The sequence below is a fragment of the Oncorhynchus keta genome, chromosome 2 (genome assembly GCF_023373465.1).
Source record: "Oncorhynchus keta strain PuntledgeMale-10-30-2019 chromosome 2, Oket_V2, whole genome shotgun sequence".
NCBI lineage: Eukaryota > Metazoa > Chordata > Actinopteri > Salmoniformes > Salmonidae > Oncorhynchus > Oncorhynchus keta.
Genome location: NC_068422.1, coordinates 51149291 through 51164612, shown reverse-complemented (window position 1 = coordinate 51164612; position 15322 = coordinate 51149291). Strand labels below are relative to the sequence as shown.

Sequence of the window (15322 nt, the reverse complement as noted above, 5' to 3'; positions counted from 1 at the left end):
AGACAAGAGTCAGACTATTGTGAGTGATGTTCCAGGTGGAATGTTTTTTTTTTCATAACATAATCCGTTGTTTTTCACCACTATAATGAATGACCTAATACTGTATAACACTTTGATTCGTATGGTTGGTTTTGGTACTAGCCCCACTTGGCCTCATTACCCACCTTCATTAAACAAGTTGAAAAGACCAACAAGTACTTTATTGAGCAATACATGTCCCCTTTCAGGTCATGAAAATGAAATGGGTCAAATAGTTCAGGTTGTGGGTGTCACATGTATGGGTGACCCAGTGAATCTGGTGGGCCAAGTAATACAAGGTCAATATGTTTCACACAAAATGTCTTTATCTAGGCCTAAGTATAAAGACACAGTGCTAGTAGAATTTGGCTTTGATGTTTTTCATCAAAAACAGCTAAATTAATCTACATATCTCTATACAAGCTCTGGTAATTCTGTATGTCTAGTCAAACAATGAGCAACAGACATTGAAAACAATAAAGAAAATAATAAAAGGTCTATAGCAAGAGCTACAATTAAGCTACCTCCAGTCTCTCTCCAGTCCCACCCTGAGTTTCATAAGGCACAGTTCAGTCATTTTCCAACCTACACAACAGGACAATGATCCAAAATATTCCTATCACGCACTGTGCAGATAAGTAAAGTAATGTAAAGTAAATTAAAGTCTCCCTCACCAACTTCAAACATCTGCTATCTGAGCAGCTAACCTATCGCTGCAGCTGTACATAGTCTATCGGTAAATAGCCCACCCATTTTTACCTACCTCATCCCCATACTGTTTTTAGTTATTTACTTTTCTGCTCTTTTGCACACCCATATCTCTACCTGCACATGACAATCTGATCATTTATCACTCCAGTGTTAATCTGCAAAATTTTAATTATTCGCCTACCTCCTCATGCCTTTTGCACACAATGTATATAGACTCCCTTTTTTTCTACTGTGTTATTGACTTGTTTATTGTTTACTCCATGTGTAACTCTGTGTTGTCTGTTCACACTGCTAAGCTTTATCTTGGCCAGGTCGCAGTTGCAAATGAGAACTTGTTCTCAACTAGCCTACCTGGTTAAATAAAGGTGAAATAAAAATATTAAAAAATGTGCAATGTATTCAATTTCATATTCTGTTGACATCTAGTGGGCACTGTGTGCAATCCTGAATAATACCTATGTGCCCTTACACATAATGATCGATAGTCACAAGTGAATGGTCCTACATTCAGGTGTTAGTGACTTCAAATTGTAATTAAATGTTTAATTATTCAGGTCTGCTCTTGTAATTAGATACAGAATGTCCGATGTCGTTTTCATTAAATATCAGTTTTCTTATGTCCAATAGGCATTAATTGTGAGAAGTCATGTGGCGTGACAGGTGGTGCCGTTCCCGGAAGAAGTCCTGGCAGATAGGGCATGTGAGTTTCTCCTCTCGCCTCCTCACCTGGGACCGCTTCAGAAACTCCTTTGTGTGGTGGGAGCGCATGTGTAACACCAGGTCTGAAGTCATGCGGAAGGAGAGGTTACACTTGGCGCACCAGTTCTGCACTGACACCCCAAAGGAGCTAAATGTTGGAGGAAGAATTGTTAGAGATGATGTTGTTTGTATTTGGGCTCCAATAATCCTGGACCAGTGCTCTGGAGGGTAAGGAAAAGCATTGCAAGTAACCGGTGTGGGTAGAGTCTGTGCGCCAGGTAAATCACCATTCAACATAATGTTATTAGATGCCAACAAATTGTTGTATCCCAGAACAGTCTTTGAGGTAAAAATGTCTCTCACGTCTTCTAGGTGGTTCGATGGGGCAGGTGTGTTGGATGGGTGAGCTGTAGAGCAGTTAGAAGTCCCTTCATTGGGTTTACAGAAAGCGCTTTTCTGCTCCTCCTGTCCACTGAACAGGACGAATGAACTCACTGTTGTTGCTCTTGGAGTTCAAACCAGAGCTTATCTCCTCACTGTCTCAGAATCAGCCTCTGTTGGCGTTTCTTTCTCGTGCATAACACTCCTTTTTGTAGCTCCTACTTCTGTGAACGCACTATTGTTGCATTCCACTTGGTCCTTTTTGAGCTGGTACTTCGCCGCCTTCAGTTTCAAAACAGAGCCAGTTGACTCTGGCACAATGAGGTGGTAGTCTCTGGTTATCTGTGTGATGTTGTCATTCAAGATGTTGGTTTTCTCCAGTAACACTGGTTTCCTCCATCGGGGGTAATCCGTCTCCTCATGTTTCCTTTTCCGCAGAGAAATCTCTTCTTCCTAACTGGCGCTGGATTCTTTATGTTCCAGATCCCTGGCGATGTTGTGGAAGTCTGTGATGCGGTGTTGCCGTTTTATTTCAATGTGTTTGTGTTCATAGGCCTCTCTGCTCGGCATGTCATTCTTCACCTGGGAGCACAGGAAGCGGCAGTGGGCCAAGTAGGGATGCTCGTTCTTGAAGACCTGGTTACATTTTGCATTTGAGCTCTGTGAAGATATGCATTTTGTTATTAATATGGACATTACAAAACACATTGGTGCAAAATGAAGCACATAACAATAGTCCACATATATTATCTTTGAAAAGTTTCAGTACATCTCTTAATTTTGTCCTTTCCATTAAGAATTTATGCACAGGCTACAACAAAACGTCTGACAAAATGCTGAAACAACAAGGGTAACATTAGTAGGCCTATCTTTTAAGGACGATCATGAAGAAGATGAGATGCCCTTATCAAATAGATTCTCACATTCCTATAGGATTTTGTCACCTCTATCAGAATCTATTGGACAACTTTCCCCCTATTGGAAATCAAAAGTAATCCGATTGGATCCTTTTTCATAATACTTGTAGGATTTTGTCACTCCAATCAGAATCCTATTAGAACTTTTTTCTTAATTGAACCCAATAAATTATAAGCTGTCTTAAGTTCCAGTACAATACAACAACATTAATCGACCTGGCCCGTGTATCCTGGAAGGACATTGACCTCATCCCGTCAGTTGAGGATGCCTGGTCATTCTTTAAAAGTAACTTCCTCACCATTTTAGATAAGCATGCTCCGTTCAAAAAATGCAGAACCAAGAACAGATACAGCCCTTGGTTCACTCCAGACCTGACTGCCCTCGACCAGCACAAAAACATCCTGTGGCGGACTGCAATAGCATCGAATAGCCCCGTGATATGCAACTGTTCAGGGAAGTCAGGAACCAATACACGCAGTCAGTCAAAAAAGCTAGGCCAGCTTCTTCAGGCAGAAGTTTGCATCCGCCAGCTCCAACTCCAAAAGTTCTGGGACACTGTGAAGTCCATGGAGAACAAGAGCACCTCCTCCCAGCTGCCCACTGCACTGAGGCTAGGAAACACGGTCTCCACCGATAAATCCATGATTATCGAAAACTTCAATAAGCACTTCTCAACGGCTGGCCATGCCTTCCGCCTGGCTACTCCAACCTCGGCCAACAGCTCCGCCCCCCCGTAGTTCCTCACCCAAGCCTCTCCAGGTTCTCCTTTACCCAAATCCAGATAGCAGATGTTCTGGAAAGAGCTGCAAAACCTGGACCCGTACAAATCAGCTGGGCTTGACAATCTGGACCCGCTATTTCTGAAACTATCTGCCGCCATTGTCGCAACCCCTATTACCAGCCTGTTCAATCTCTCTTTCATATCGTCTGAGATCCCCAAGGATTGGAAAGCTGCACGCAGTCATCCCCTCTTCAAGGGAGACACCCTGGACCCAAACTGCTATAGACCTATATCCATCCTGCCCTGCCTATCTAAGGTCTTCGAAAGCCAAGTCAACAAACAGGTCACTGACCATCTCGAATCCCACCGTACCTTCTCCGCTGTGCAATCTGGTTTCGAGCCGGTCACGGGTGCACCTCAGCCACACTCAAGGTACTAAATGATATCATAACCGCCATCGATAAAGACAGTACTGTGCAGCCGTCTTCATCGACCTCGCCAAGGCTTTCGACTCTGTCAATCACCAAATTCTTATCGGCAGACTCAACAGCCTCGGTTTTCGGATGACTGCCTTGCCTGGTTCACCAATTACTTTGCAGACAGAGTTCAGTGTGTCAAATCAGAGGGCATGCTGTCCGGTCCTCTGGCAGTCTCTATGGGGTGCCACAGGGTTCAATTCTCGGGCCGACTCTTTTCTCTGTATATATCAATGATGTTGCTCTTGCTGCGGGCGATTCCCTGATCCACCTCTCGCAGACGACACCATTCTATATACTTTCGGCCCGTCATTGGGCACACTGTGCTATCAACCTCCAAACGAGCTTCAATGCCATACAGCACTCCTTCCATGGCCTCCAACTGCTCTTAAGCGAGTAAAACCAAATGCATGCTTTTCAACCGATCGCTGCCTGCACCCGCATGCCCGACTAGCATCACCACCCTGGATGGTTCCAACCTTGAATATGTGGACATCTATAAGTACCTAGGTGTCTGGCTAGACTGCAAACTCTCCTTCAGACTCACATCAAACATCTCAATCAAAAATCAAATCCAGAGTCGGCTTTCTATTCCGCAACAAAGCCTCCCCTTCACTCACGCTGCCAAGCTTACCTAGTAAAACTGACTATCCTACCGATCCTCGACTTCGGCGATGTCATCTACAAATGGCTTCCAACACTCTACTCAGCAAACTGGATGCAGTCTATCACAGTGCCATCCGTTTTGTCACTAAAGCACCTTATACCACCCACCACTGCGACTTGTATGCTCTAGGTCGGCTGGCCCTCACTACATATTCGTCGCCAGACCCACTGGCTCAGGTCATCTACAAGTCCATGCTAGGTAAGCTCCGCCTTATCTCCAGTTCACTGGTCACGATGGCAACACCCATCCGTAGCACGCGCTCCAGCAGGTGTATCTCACTGATCATCCCCTAAAGCCAACACCTCATTTGGCCGCCTTTCGTTCCAGTACTCTGCTGCCTGTGACTGGAGCAATTGCCATCGCTGAAGTTGGAGACTTTTATCTCCCTCTCCAACTTCAAACATCAGCTATCCGAGCAGCTAACCGATCGCTGCAGCTGTACATAGTCTATAGGTAAATAGCTCACCCTTTTTCACCTACCTCATTCCCATACTGTTTTTATACTGTTTTTATTTATTTACTTTTCTGCTCTTTTGCACACCAATATCTCTACCTGTACATGCCCATCTGATCATTTATCACTCCAGTGTTAATCTGCAAAATTGTATTATTCGCCTACCTCCTCATGCCTTTTGCACACATTGTATATAGACTGCCCATTTTTTTCTACTGTGTTATTGACTTGCTAATTGTTTACTCCATGTGTAACTCTGTGTTGTCTGTTCACACTGCTATGCTTTATCTTGGCCAGGTCGCAGTTGCAAATGAGAACTTGTTCTCAACTAGCCTACCTGGTTAAATAAAGGTGAAATAAATAAATAAAAAAATAACAATATTTTAGTTGCTCTAAAATAAAATAACGTAATCTGTAGCTTTATTGGACAATCTCACAGCTAAATATGGCACAGAAACCTAAACATTTATGTTCAGCTGCAATCAGACCAGTAAACTGAGGAACACTCTCTCTCTCGTGTCTCTCCGGAGCATAATCTTCATCTCTTTGCCTACTCACATCAGTAATAAATAATTCCCTGAGGTTCTTAACCTTTTCAACATAGCAGCACAATATCGGAGTGATTCAAACCTATCACATTTTGGAACCAGTCCTCTTCGACGCCTATGGGATTCTACTGTATAGTATAGGATTTTATTTTACAGGATTCCAATACAATAGACAAATCATATCAGATGTTGGAACCAGTCCTATTTGACAGCTATGGGATTTTACTGTATACTATAGGATTCTATTTTACAGGATTCTAATACAATAGACAAATCATATCAGATTTTGGAACCAGTCTATTGGACTTCTATGGGATTCTTTCCTATAGGATTTTATCTTAAATGATTCCAATACAAGAATCAATCAGATTTTGGAACCAGTCCTATAGATAAAATCCTATAGGAGAGGTTCCAAAATCTGATAGGATTTTCTATTAGGGTTGTTTATTGGAATCCTATAGGATTTTTGGCTAGGTTGCTGAATAAGAGCTGTATTTCTATAGCACTTTCCCAAGTCTCTCACCGGCATTATGTCCTCTGGTTGAGATGTCAGTGAAGCCCAGTAGATGTGACAGCTCCTGGTCATACCACACCAACAGTTCCTCATCCTGATGGATTTCCTTAGTGGTCCGGAAATACAGCTGGCCTCCCTTCAGGAACACTTCGGTGTTCTGCTCCTCCCGGTGATGTGCCGCTTGCACCAGAGGCAGCCAGGACAGCACAAGAGCAGAGCTCCGCATAGCCTCGGGGCCCACCTGTTCAGAGAAATCATTATGACATAGAGACATCAGGATCGCCTCTCCTCAATCATAGTGAAAACATTTAATTGATTGGAATTTGTAAAGATGTAAATGCAATGGCTGGTCAATCATTTTCCACTGGTATGTGGATGACAATCAAGCCATTTTGTGGTATATAATTTTCTTAACAAGATTTTGATTTAGCCTATGAGTCTCTGTTTTGTATCCTTGTGTCTCTGTGTGGTATGCCAGCTTGCAAGCCAAAATGTGTTATTAAATAGAAAATAAATTTACCCTGAACACGTATGATTTGCTTCTCTTGTCGCTGGATTTTAGCGCTATGAAGGTGATGGTGTCATGGAACGTGTTCTGAAGGATGCACGGGCCGAACTGTGCCCCAGCAGGGGATTTTGCACATGACATGTACACTGGAGTAGAGGACTGTCGCGTGGCGGTGGAGGAATTTACCTCACTAGTCAGAGGGAATGAGGTAAATGATGGTTCATGGTTTGTCTGTAGGAAGATGATATATGTTAATAATGCATTATTAAAATGATAGTTATTTGAAAAGTGTAGGACATTTTAAATGTGATGAATCGAGACTTTGAATATTATGCTTTTGCGAAAAGAGTTATTAGAATACAATATATTAGGCTTAAATATGCATAATCCCAAATTAGTAGGCCAATATAAATGCAGTGTAAAACTTTTCCCTGTTAGTTTACAGCATTATGCACTGGCAGCAGAGTTGCTGTTACAGGGATCCTGTAAAACATTTTACAGTAAGAACTGTAATCATTGCAGCAACACTTCTTGCGAATCCAAGATGGCGTAGCAGTAGGACGTGTGTGTTTGTCTTTGTCTGATCCCGTGTAAATAGCCAGTATTTTTTCGTATATATCTTAATCTCACTTTCTATCTCACTTTCTATCTACAAGCTAAAAATATTTTCTTTACAACCCCCCTCACCCAATATGGTACGGATCTGCTATTTTTATTCCTTATAACTGGAACTTCCATCAGGAGCTAGCCAGCTAACTAGCTACTAGTCATGGTTTGCCACGGCTAGCGGTCTTCACTTTTTTCTCAGTCACCAACCAGCCTTAGCTCGGACAACACCTGCCAGTTTGCACAGTGCGATACCAACTCAGATCATATCGGACTGCTTCTCTCTACCACATCACCGGATTCCTGCCGCTCTGGATCATTACACCGGATCATCGCAGATAGCTAGCTGCAAACAAGTGGCTACTGTTAGCTAACGCCTCTGTCCCGAAGCAAGCACCAGCTAGCCTTAAGCTAGCCTCGAGCTGAGCCCATATACCAGCTAATTCTAGGGCTACAATACCTCCTTTGCCAATTGGCCTGGACTACAGGTCGACTGATTAGGATTTTCAACGCAGATACCAATACCGATTATTGGAGGACCAAAAAAGCCGATACTGATTAAATTGGTTGATTTATTTATGTGTAATAAATGACAATTACAACAATACTGAATGAACAATGAACACTTATTTTAACTTAATATAATACATTAATAAAAATCTATTTAGTCTCAAATAAATAATGAAACATGTTTAAATAATGCAAAAACACTGTGTTGGAGAAGAAAGTAAAAGTGAAATATGTGCCATGTAAAAAAGCTAACGTTTAAGTTCCTTGATCAGAACATATCAAAGCTGGTGGTTCCTTTTAGCCATGAAAAAGTCTTCAATATTCCCAGTTTAAGAAGTTTTAGGATGTAGTTATTATAAAATTATAGGACTATTTCTTTATATACCATTTGTATTTCATATACATTTGACAATTGAATGTTCTTATAGGCACTAATCTCAGAAGTTGATAGGCTTGAAGTCATAAACAGCTGTGCTTCAAGCATTGCGAAGGCTGCTAGCAAACGCAGGGAAAGTGCTGTTTGAATGAATGACTTAATATAATATAATAAACACACAAAAATATGAGCCTCAGGTCATTAAGATGGTCAAATCCGGAAACTATCATTTTGAAAACGAAAACGTTTATTCTTTCAGTGAAATACAGAACCGTTCCATATTTTATCGAACGAGAGGTACCCATAAGTCTAAATATTGCTGTACATTGCACAACCTTCAATGTTATGTCATAATTATATACAATTCTGGCAAATTAAATTATGGTCTTTGTTAGGAAGAAATGGTCTTCACACAGTTCGCCACGAGCCAGGCAGACCAAAATGCTGCATATAGACTCTACTTGCACAGAACACAAGAGAAGTTACAATTTCCCTAGTTAATACTGCCTACTAACATGAATTTCTAAATATGAAAATATATATATAACTAAATATGCGGGTTTTTAAAAATATACTAGTGTATTGATTATAAGAAAGGAATTGATGTTCATGGTTAGGTACATTGGTGCGACGCCAGTGCTTTTTTCGCGTATGCGCTTGTTAAATCATCACCTGTTTGGCAAGGTAGACTGATTCGATGATAAATGAACATGCAACGCATTGATTATTTGCAACGCAGGACAAGCTAGCTAAACTAGTAATATCATCAACCATGTGTAGTTAACTAGTGATTATGTTAAGATTGATTGTTTTTTATAAGATAAGTTTAATGCCAGCTAGCAACTTACCTTGGCTCCTTGCTGCACTCACGTAACAGGCCCCTCTCTTAACTTTCTTTGTTTGTAGCTTGTGTAGTCAAATTAATCTATGATCGTATGCTATCCATTTGTTGTTTGTATGTTCTTTGTATGACATTTTCATATTTGATAATCAACCAATGATATTAGGCCACTCTTGGCCATGATTACAGACACCTGTGTCTTTTGACACTACATAAATGAGTCATCCCGCAGTGTTTGTGATGATACCTGATGAAGACAGCTTGGCTGTCGAAACGTTAGTAATTACATTTTTGCATCTGAGCTCCTAGAGTGTGCGGCTCTCTTTTATTTTCAAGTCTCTATGGGGGTGCCACAGGAGAGCAGGGCTAAGATTGAATCATATTACACCGGCCTGACGCTTGCCTTATGTGGCAGGGCATGCAAACTATTACAGACTACAAGGGAAGCACAGCCATGAGCTGCCCAGTGACCTGAGCTTACCAGGCAGGCTAAATCACTTCTATGCTCGCTTTGGTCAAGCAACACTGAGGCATGCATGAGAGCATCAGCTGTTCCGGACGACTGTGTGATCATGCTCTCCGTAGCCGGCGTGAGTAAGACCTTTAAACAGGCCAACATACACAAGGCTGCGGGGCCAGGCGGATTACCAGGACGTGTGCTCAGGCATGTGCTGACCAACTGGCAGGTGTCTTCACTGACATTTTCAACATATTCTTGATTGAGTCTGTAATGCCAACATGTTTCAAGCAGACCACCATAGTCCCTGTGCCCAAGAACACAAAGGCAACCTGCCTAAATGACTACAGACCATTAGCACTCACATCCGTAGCCATGAAGTGCTTTCAAGGTTGGTAATGGCTCACAGCAACACCATTATCCCAGAAACCCTAGACCCACTCCAATTTGCATACCGCCCAAACAGATCCACAGATGATGCAATCTCTATTTTACTCCACACTGCCCTTTCCCACCTGGACAAAAGGAACACCTATGTGAGAATGCTATTCATTGACTACAGCTCAGCGTTCAACAACATAGTACCTTCAAAGCTCATCACGAAAGCTAAGGATCCTGGGATTAATAAACACCTCCCTCTCTGCAACTGGATCCTGGGCTTCCTGACGGGCCGCCCCAGGTGGTGAGGGTAGGTAGCAACACATATGCCACGCTGATCCTCAACCTTGGAGCTCCCCAGGGGTGCGTGCTCAGTCCCCTCCTGTACTCCCTGTTCACCCACGACTGCATGGCCAGGCACGACTCCAACACCATCATTAATTTTGCTGACGACACAACAGTGGTAGGCCTGATCACCGACAATGACGAGACAGCCTATAGGGAGGAAGTCAAAGACCTGGCCGGGTGGTGCCAGAATAACAACCTATCCCTCAACGTAACCAAGACTAAGATGATTGTGGACTACAGGAAAAGGAGGACCGAGCACGCCCCCATTCTCATCGACGGGCAGTAGTGGAGCAGGTTGAGAGCTTCAAGTTCCTTGGTGTCCACATCAACAACAAACTAGAATGGTCCAAACACACCAAGACAGTCATGAAGAGGGCACGACAAAGCCTATTCCCCCTCAGGAAACTAAAAAGATTTGGCATGGATCCTGAGATCCTCAAAAGGTTATACAGCTGCAACATCGAGAGCACCCTGAATTGCTGCACAGAAACCACTACTAAAGGACAAAAGAAGAGACTTGCTTGGGTCAGAAATATGACATTAGACTGGTGGAAATCTGTCCAAATTTTGGTTCCAATCACCATGTCTTTGTGAATGGATGATCTCTGCATGTGTAGTTCTCACCGCGAAGCATGGAGGTGGTGGTGTGATGGTGTGGGGGCGTTTTCTGGTGACACTGTCAGTGATTTATTTAGAATTCAAGGCACACTTAACCAGCATGGCTTAGTGGAACTATTTGTTTTTCAACAGGACAATGACCCAACACCTCCCGGCTCTGTAAGGGCTATTTGACCAAGGAAGTGATAGAGTGCTGCATTAGATGACCTGGCCTCCACAGTCATCCGACCTCAACCCAATTGAGATTGTTTGGGATGAGTTGGGATGAGTTGGACAAGAGTTTAAGAGTGTAAGTCGCTCTTATCCAGAGCGACTTACAAATTGGTGCATTCACCTTATGACATCCAGTGGAACAGCCACTTTACAATAGTGCATCTAAATCTTTTAAGGGGGGGGGGTGAGAAGGATTACTTTATCCTATCCTAGGTATTCCTTAAAGAGGTGGGGTTTCAGGTGTCTCCGGAAGGTGGTGATTGACTCCCGCTGTCCTGGCGTCGTGAGGAGTGTGTTCCACCATTGGGGAGCCAGAGCGAACAGTTTTGACTGGGCTGAGGCGGGAACTGTACTTCCTCAGTGGTAGGGAGCGGAGCAGGCCAGAGGTGGATGAACGCAGTGCCCTTGTTTGGGTGTAGGGCCTGATCAGAGCCTGGAGGTACTGAGGTGCGTTCCCCTCACAGCTCCGTAGGCAAGCACCATGGTCTTGTACGGATGCGACTTCAACTGGAAGCCAGTGGAGAGCGGAGGAGCGGGGTGACGTGAGAGAACTTGGGAAGGTTGAACGCAGACGGGCTGCGGCGTTCTGGATGAGTTGTAGGGGTTTAATGGCACAGGCAGGGAGCCCAGCCAACAGCGAGTTGCAGTAATCCAGACGGGAGATGACAAGTGCCTGGATTAGGACCTGCGCCGCTTCCTGTGTGAGGCAGGGTCGTACTCTGCCCAGCAACTGACGCTCAATCGCACGTCAGAATTAGACATTCATCCATGTTTCTCAAACGTAAAATGGTGACGTTTAGGCATTAACTTTGAATGGTTAAGTGAATAGGCGTAAAACAAAAATCTCAAACAACTTTATATCGCTGGATTCAAATTTGGGGTCAGATGCAGATTCTTATGCCTATCCTCCACCCTAGCTAAAGCGAAACCTACTTGAAGGTAACAGCACTAAATTTTGCTCCTAGTGGCCGGTTTCCACGTAATCTCCTGACATCCTCAGACAAGGATGGACATAGAATACTGACTTTCACGGGTGAGCTGGTTTATGAGAGCGATGCCATATGTTTTTATACAACATTATCAATGATTTTGTGGTATATTCTTAATTTATATCATTCAACTAAATTGACCCTTACCTAAATATTGAGCAGGCATATGGGCTTGACTTCTAGAGTCCTTTGACTCAGGTAGTCGGTTTGTTTCATTGTCTCCCATCTGCACTGCAGCTGCCTCTGTCTACACGCGTCTGCAGTTTTGTTGCAAACAATGTCGTTTCACATGTGTTGGTCTATTCACTTGGGTTGGACGTTATGCCCATTTTAGTGTAGGCGACAGGCTTTTGATGAATAAGTAATTTTTCCTCTGGATATATCAAACTATACATTAAATAACACTTATATTGGGGTTTAGGTCTATTTCCAATAAATGTAGTAAAGTTGTCCGATAAACATTGTAAGACACGATGTTCTATCACAAACACCTGTCTTGGCATAAGGCTTTGGTAAAAATGACACATTCCCTTTTAAGGTAAAAAAGCAAAACAACTCATCCAAGAGATTCCAGAACTGTGTTGCACGTGCATATCACATACCCGCTGGTCGTTGAAGTAGCGTGTGTTGTCTGCGAGGAGGCTGGTCATCCGCAGGCGCACTCTGACCGTGACCGGTATAACGATTCTCCTTCCTTCCTTTGGTCGCTGTTAGCATCTGAGAGTGAGTGATCTCGAAAGTGTCTGCCTCATTACTGCCTCTGCTCTCACACACACTTATCCCTATCAGCAGAAGGTGTAGTGAGGCGTGCTATAACACGCACACGCGCTCTGCCTTGACAAATCAAAGGCGTGAATTTCGAAAATGTCACTCAAAGAAAAAGCGATATATATACTATAAATATACGTTCGATTGCGTAAGAATGCTATTTCAAATCCACAGAACACTCGCCACAATATTTCGAAGTGGTCTTATGTAAAAATTGCTTTACATTCAACTGTATGCAAAAAGTATGCCCTATGTATGAGGATAGTGGAAAAATATATAAACATTTAAAATTAATTTTGACAATAACCCTCATTGTACTAGTAGTTAGTTATTTCACTAATTCCTCAGCCTGGAAGAGATTACTCAATGTACCCCAACTAAACCCTTGATGCAGAATAATCCACTAAATGCTAATTAGATTTTATAAAACGTTCTGGTATAATTGCCCAATGGCAAGGCTGGACCCCTTGGATAAGATAATGCAACATTGTACAGCCCCTCAGTAGCCTATCATTATTATCACCCCAGTGAGAGGCCAAATTGTGTTTCTCTGCTATGCAATGTACTGTAACTTAATATATAATATATATATATATAATATGTAACTTCTACAGAGCTAATGCATTTCCTGAAACTCAAATTTACTATCATTACCAATCATTATTTAGTTAATTTCATACATGTCATATTTCAACAAAAGTCAATAGGAAGATTTATAAATTGTATGGAAAATGTATTTAACCTTTTACGTCCATAGGCTACAATCGAATCAATTCAGCATCCTTATTTTCAGACATTGTGGATGAATCAATAATTAACATTTGAGTAGACTTATGAACGTTTCACCAGAAAGTTGCTCTCACTAACCAGTACAATAAAATCTCATGACACATTTCCAACACTGCTTTCACCTTGATTACAGTAATTGGTGACAATTAACGCTGTGCCCTGTGGTGTGTGCCTAGCCACTGCCGCTAACTGGTGTGCCCTCCATGTTTTTTTTTTATTTAAAATCCATTTAAGTAGGCTTAATTGCAACTTTCACCAAGCATAACAATGTTTATTTGTATTTTTATGTGAAACCATCTATTCTATGGCCCCACCACCTTAAGGCATATGCATAAAAAGCATAAAATAATTGTGGATCTTAAGATTAACTTTTTATGCAAGGCAATTCATGTTGAAGTCCAAATGAAGTCTGGTAATTACGAGGCTAGAGAAAAGGGAACTTTCTTGTGCATAGTGAAATGTCGTGGATAGTTAAATAGCCTACACACATTTAGTTAACTTCCGACTGTGGTATAGGCTTTTTGGGATTTTCATTTACTATTTTTGTCTTTCACATGATTAGTTTTTATACTGAAAAAAGGAAATATGCTGGCTGTTGCCTTCCTATTTTGAGCGGAGTCCTGTCCTCCACAATTCCATCAGGGGATGCTTGGGGCGAGGAAGCCGAGCTAAAGAGGGACTTGGTTTGCAATATTAGTCAACAAAACTGTCCCGGAAAGATGAGGAGAGCTGCCATTCCTGTGTCTTTAGCCCTGGGTTGCGTTTCAAACTCAAAGTAGACAGCCCTCGGCCCTGAATCCTATGCCCTTGGGAATCCCGCGGCCATATTTGTCGTCTGTCCAAATGATTAGTCAAGCAAGAGAAGTTGGCAACTTACTGTAAAGCCCCTCAGCCCTTGTTTTTTTTTATAGAGTTTGCGAGTGTACAATTATGTTTACTCCGGGCCTAAAACGCCCCATAATTCAATTCGTGATGATTGTATATTCGCTAAGAAAGTTCTGCCAAAACTTAAAACCAACATTAATATGGAGGTCAACATACAAGTGTAAGTAAAAACGAATGTAAATAAGTTAGAAATTGTGCTACTAATGTACATGACGGCTCAGACACGTATCATAAAAGTAATGATGTTTTTGTTTGGTTAGCTTTTGGAAACATTAACTTGCTTACAACTTTCCCAGACATCACACTTATACATTGTAATTTTAATTTACCTGATATAATAGGATGTCTGCGGATGCGTTATCTTCTAGCCAAGCTATGAAATACAATCATAATTGACTGTAGCACATAAGGCACACAACAGTTCTATAATGACTGAAAACACACCCTTTGAGATGAACGAGTGACACATTTCCGGGCAAGAGCGGTCCATTTAAAATGAATTAATTCTTCCCTTGCCCTGCAGTGTCAGACATCATCAGAAGTGTCATCGTGCCTTTGACAAGTGTCCATTATTTTTATTTTCCCCACTGCATATCGCCATGCAACCCATTCAATAGTTTGGAAACGTGGTCTGCTTGCCGGAGCAGAAAGGCCGGTTTCCCAATTATTTCTCACATACTGTATCTACAAAACATCCCTGAGACAAGCTATGCCACCAGTAACTTTTCTGCAGTGGCAAGCATTTATGGATGCCAAGGGAAGCCAGGCTTCACCCCACAAAAAATAAATAAATGTGCCTGTTTCATAGTTTCCCTTCAATTCGCAAGAGGCTGAATGTATCTCCCAGGATAAAGCATCCAAGCGAGCGAAACAGTGTCTCTCTGTAGGCCAGCTATCTGATGCTGTTTGGTCCAAACGAGTATGACGTT

At 42.4% G+C, this 15322-nt stretch overlaps 1 protein-coding gene and 1 pseudogene across 1 annotated transcript in view; both read right to left on the bottom strand.

Moving 5' to 3' along the window:
- LOC118402328 (palmitoyltransferase ZDHHC16A-like) overlaps positions 1–15322 on the bottom strand; it is a 213449-nt gene that overhangs the window by 118392 nt on the left and 79735 nt on the right. The window lies entirely within an intron of this gene.
- Positions 417–7386, bottom strand: LOC127909380 (PR domain zinc finger protein 8-like; annotated as a pseudogene).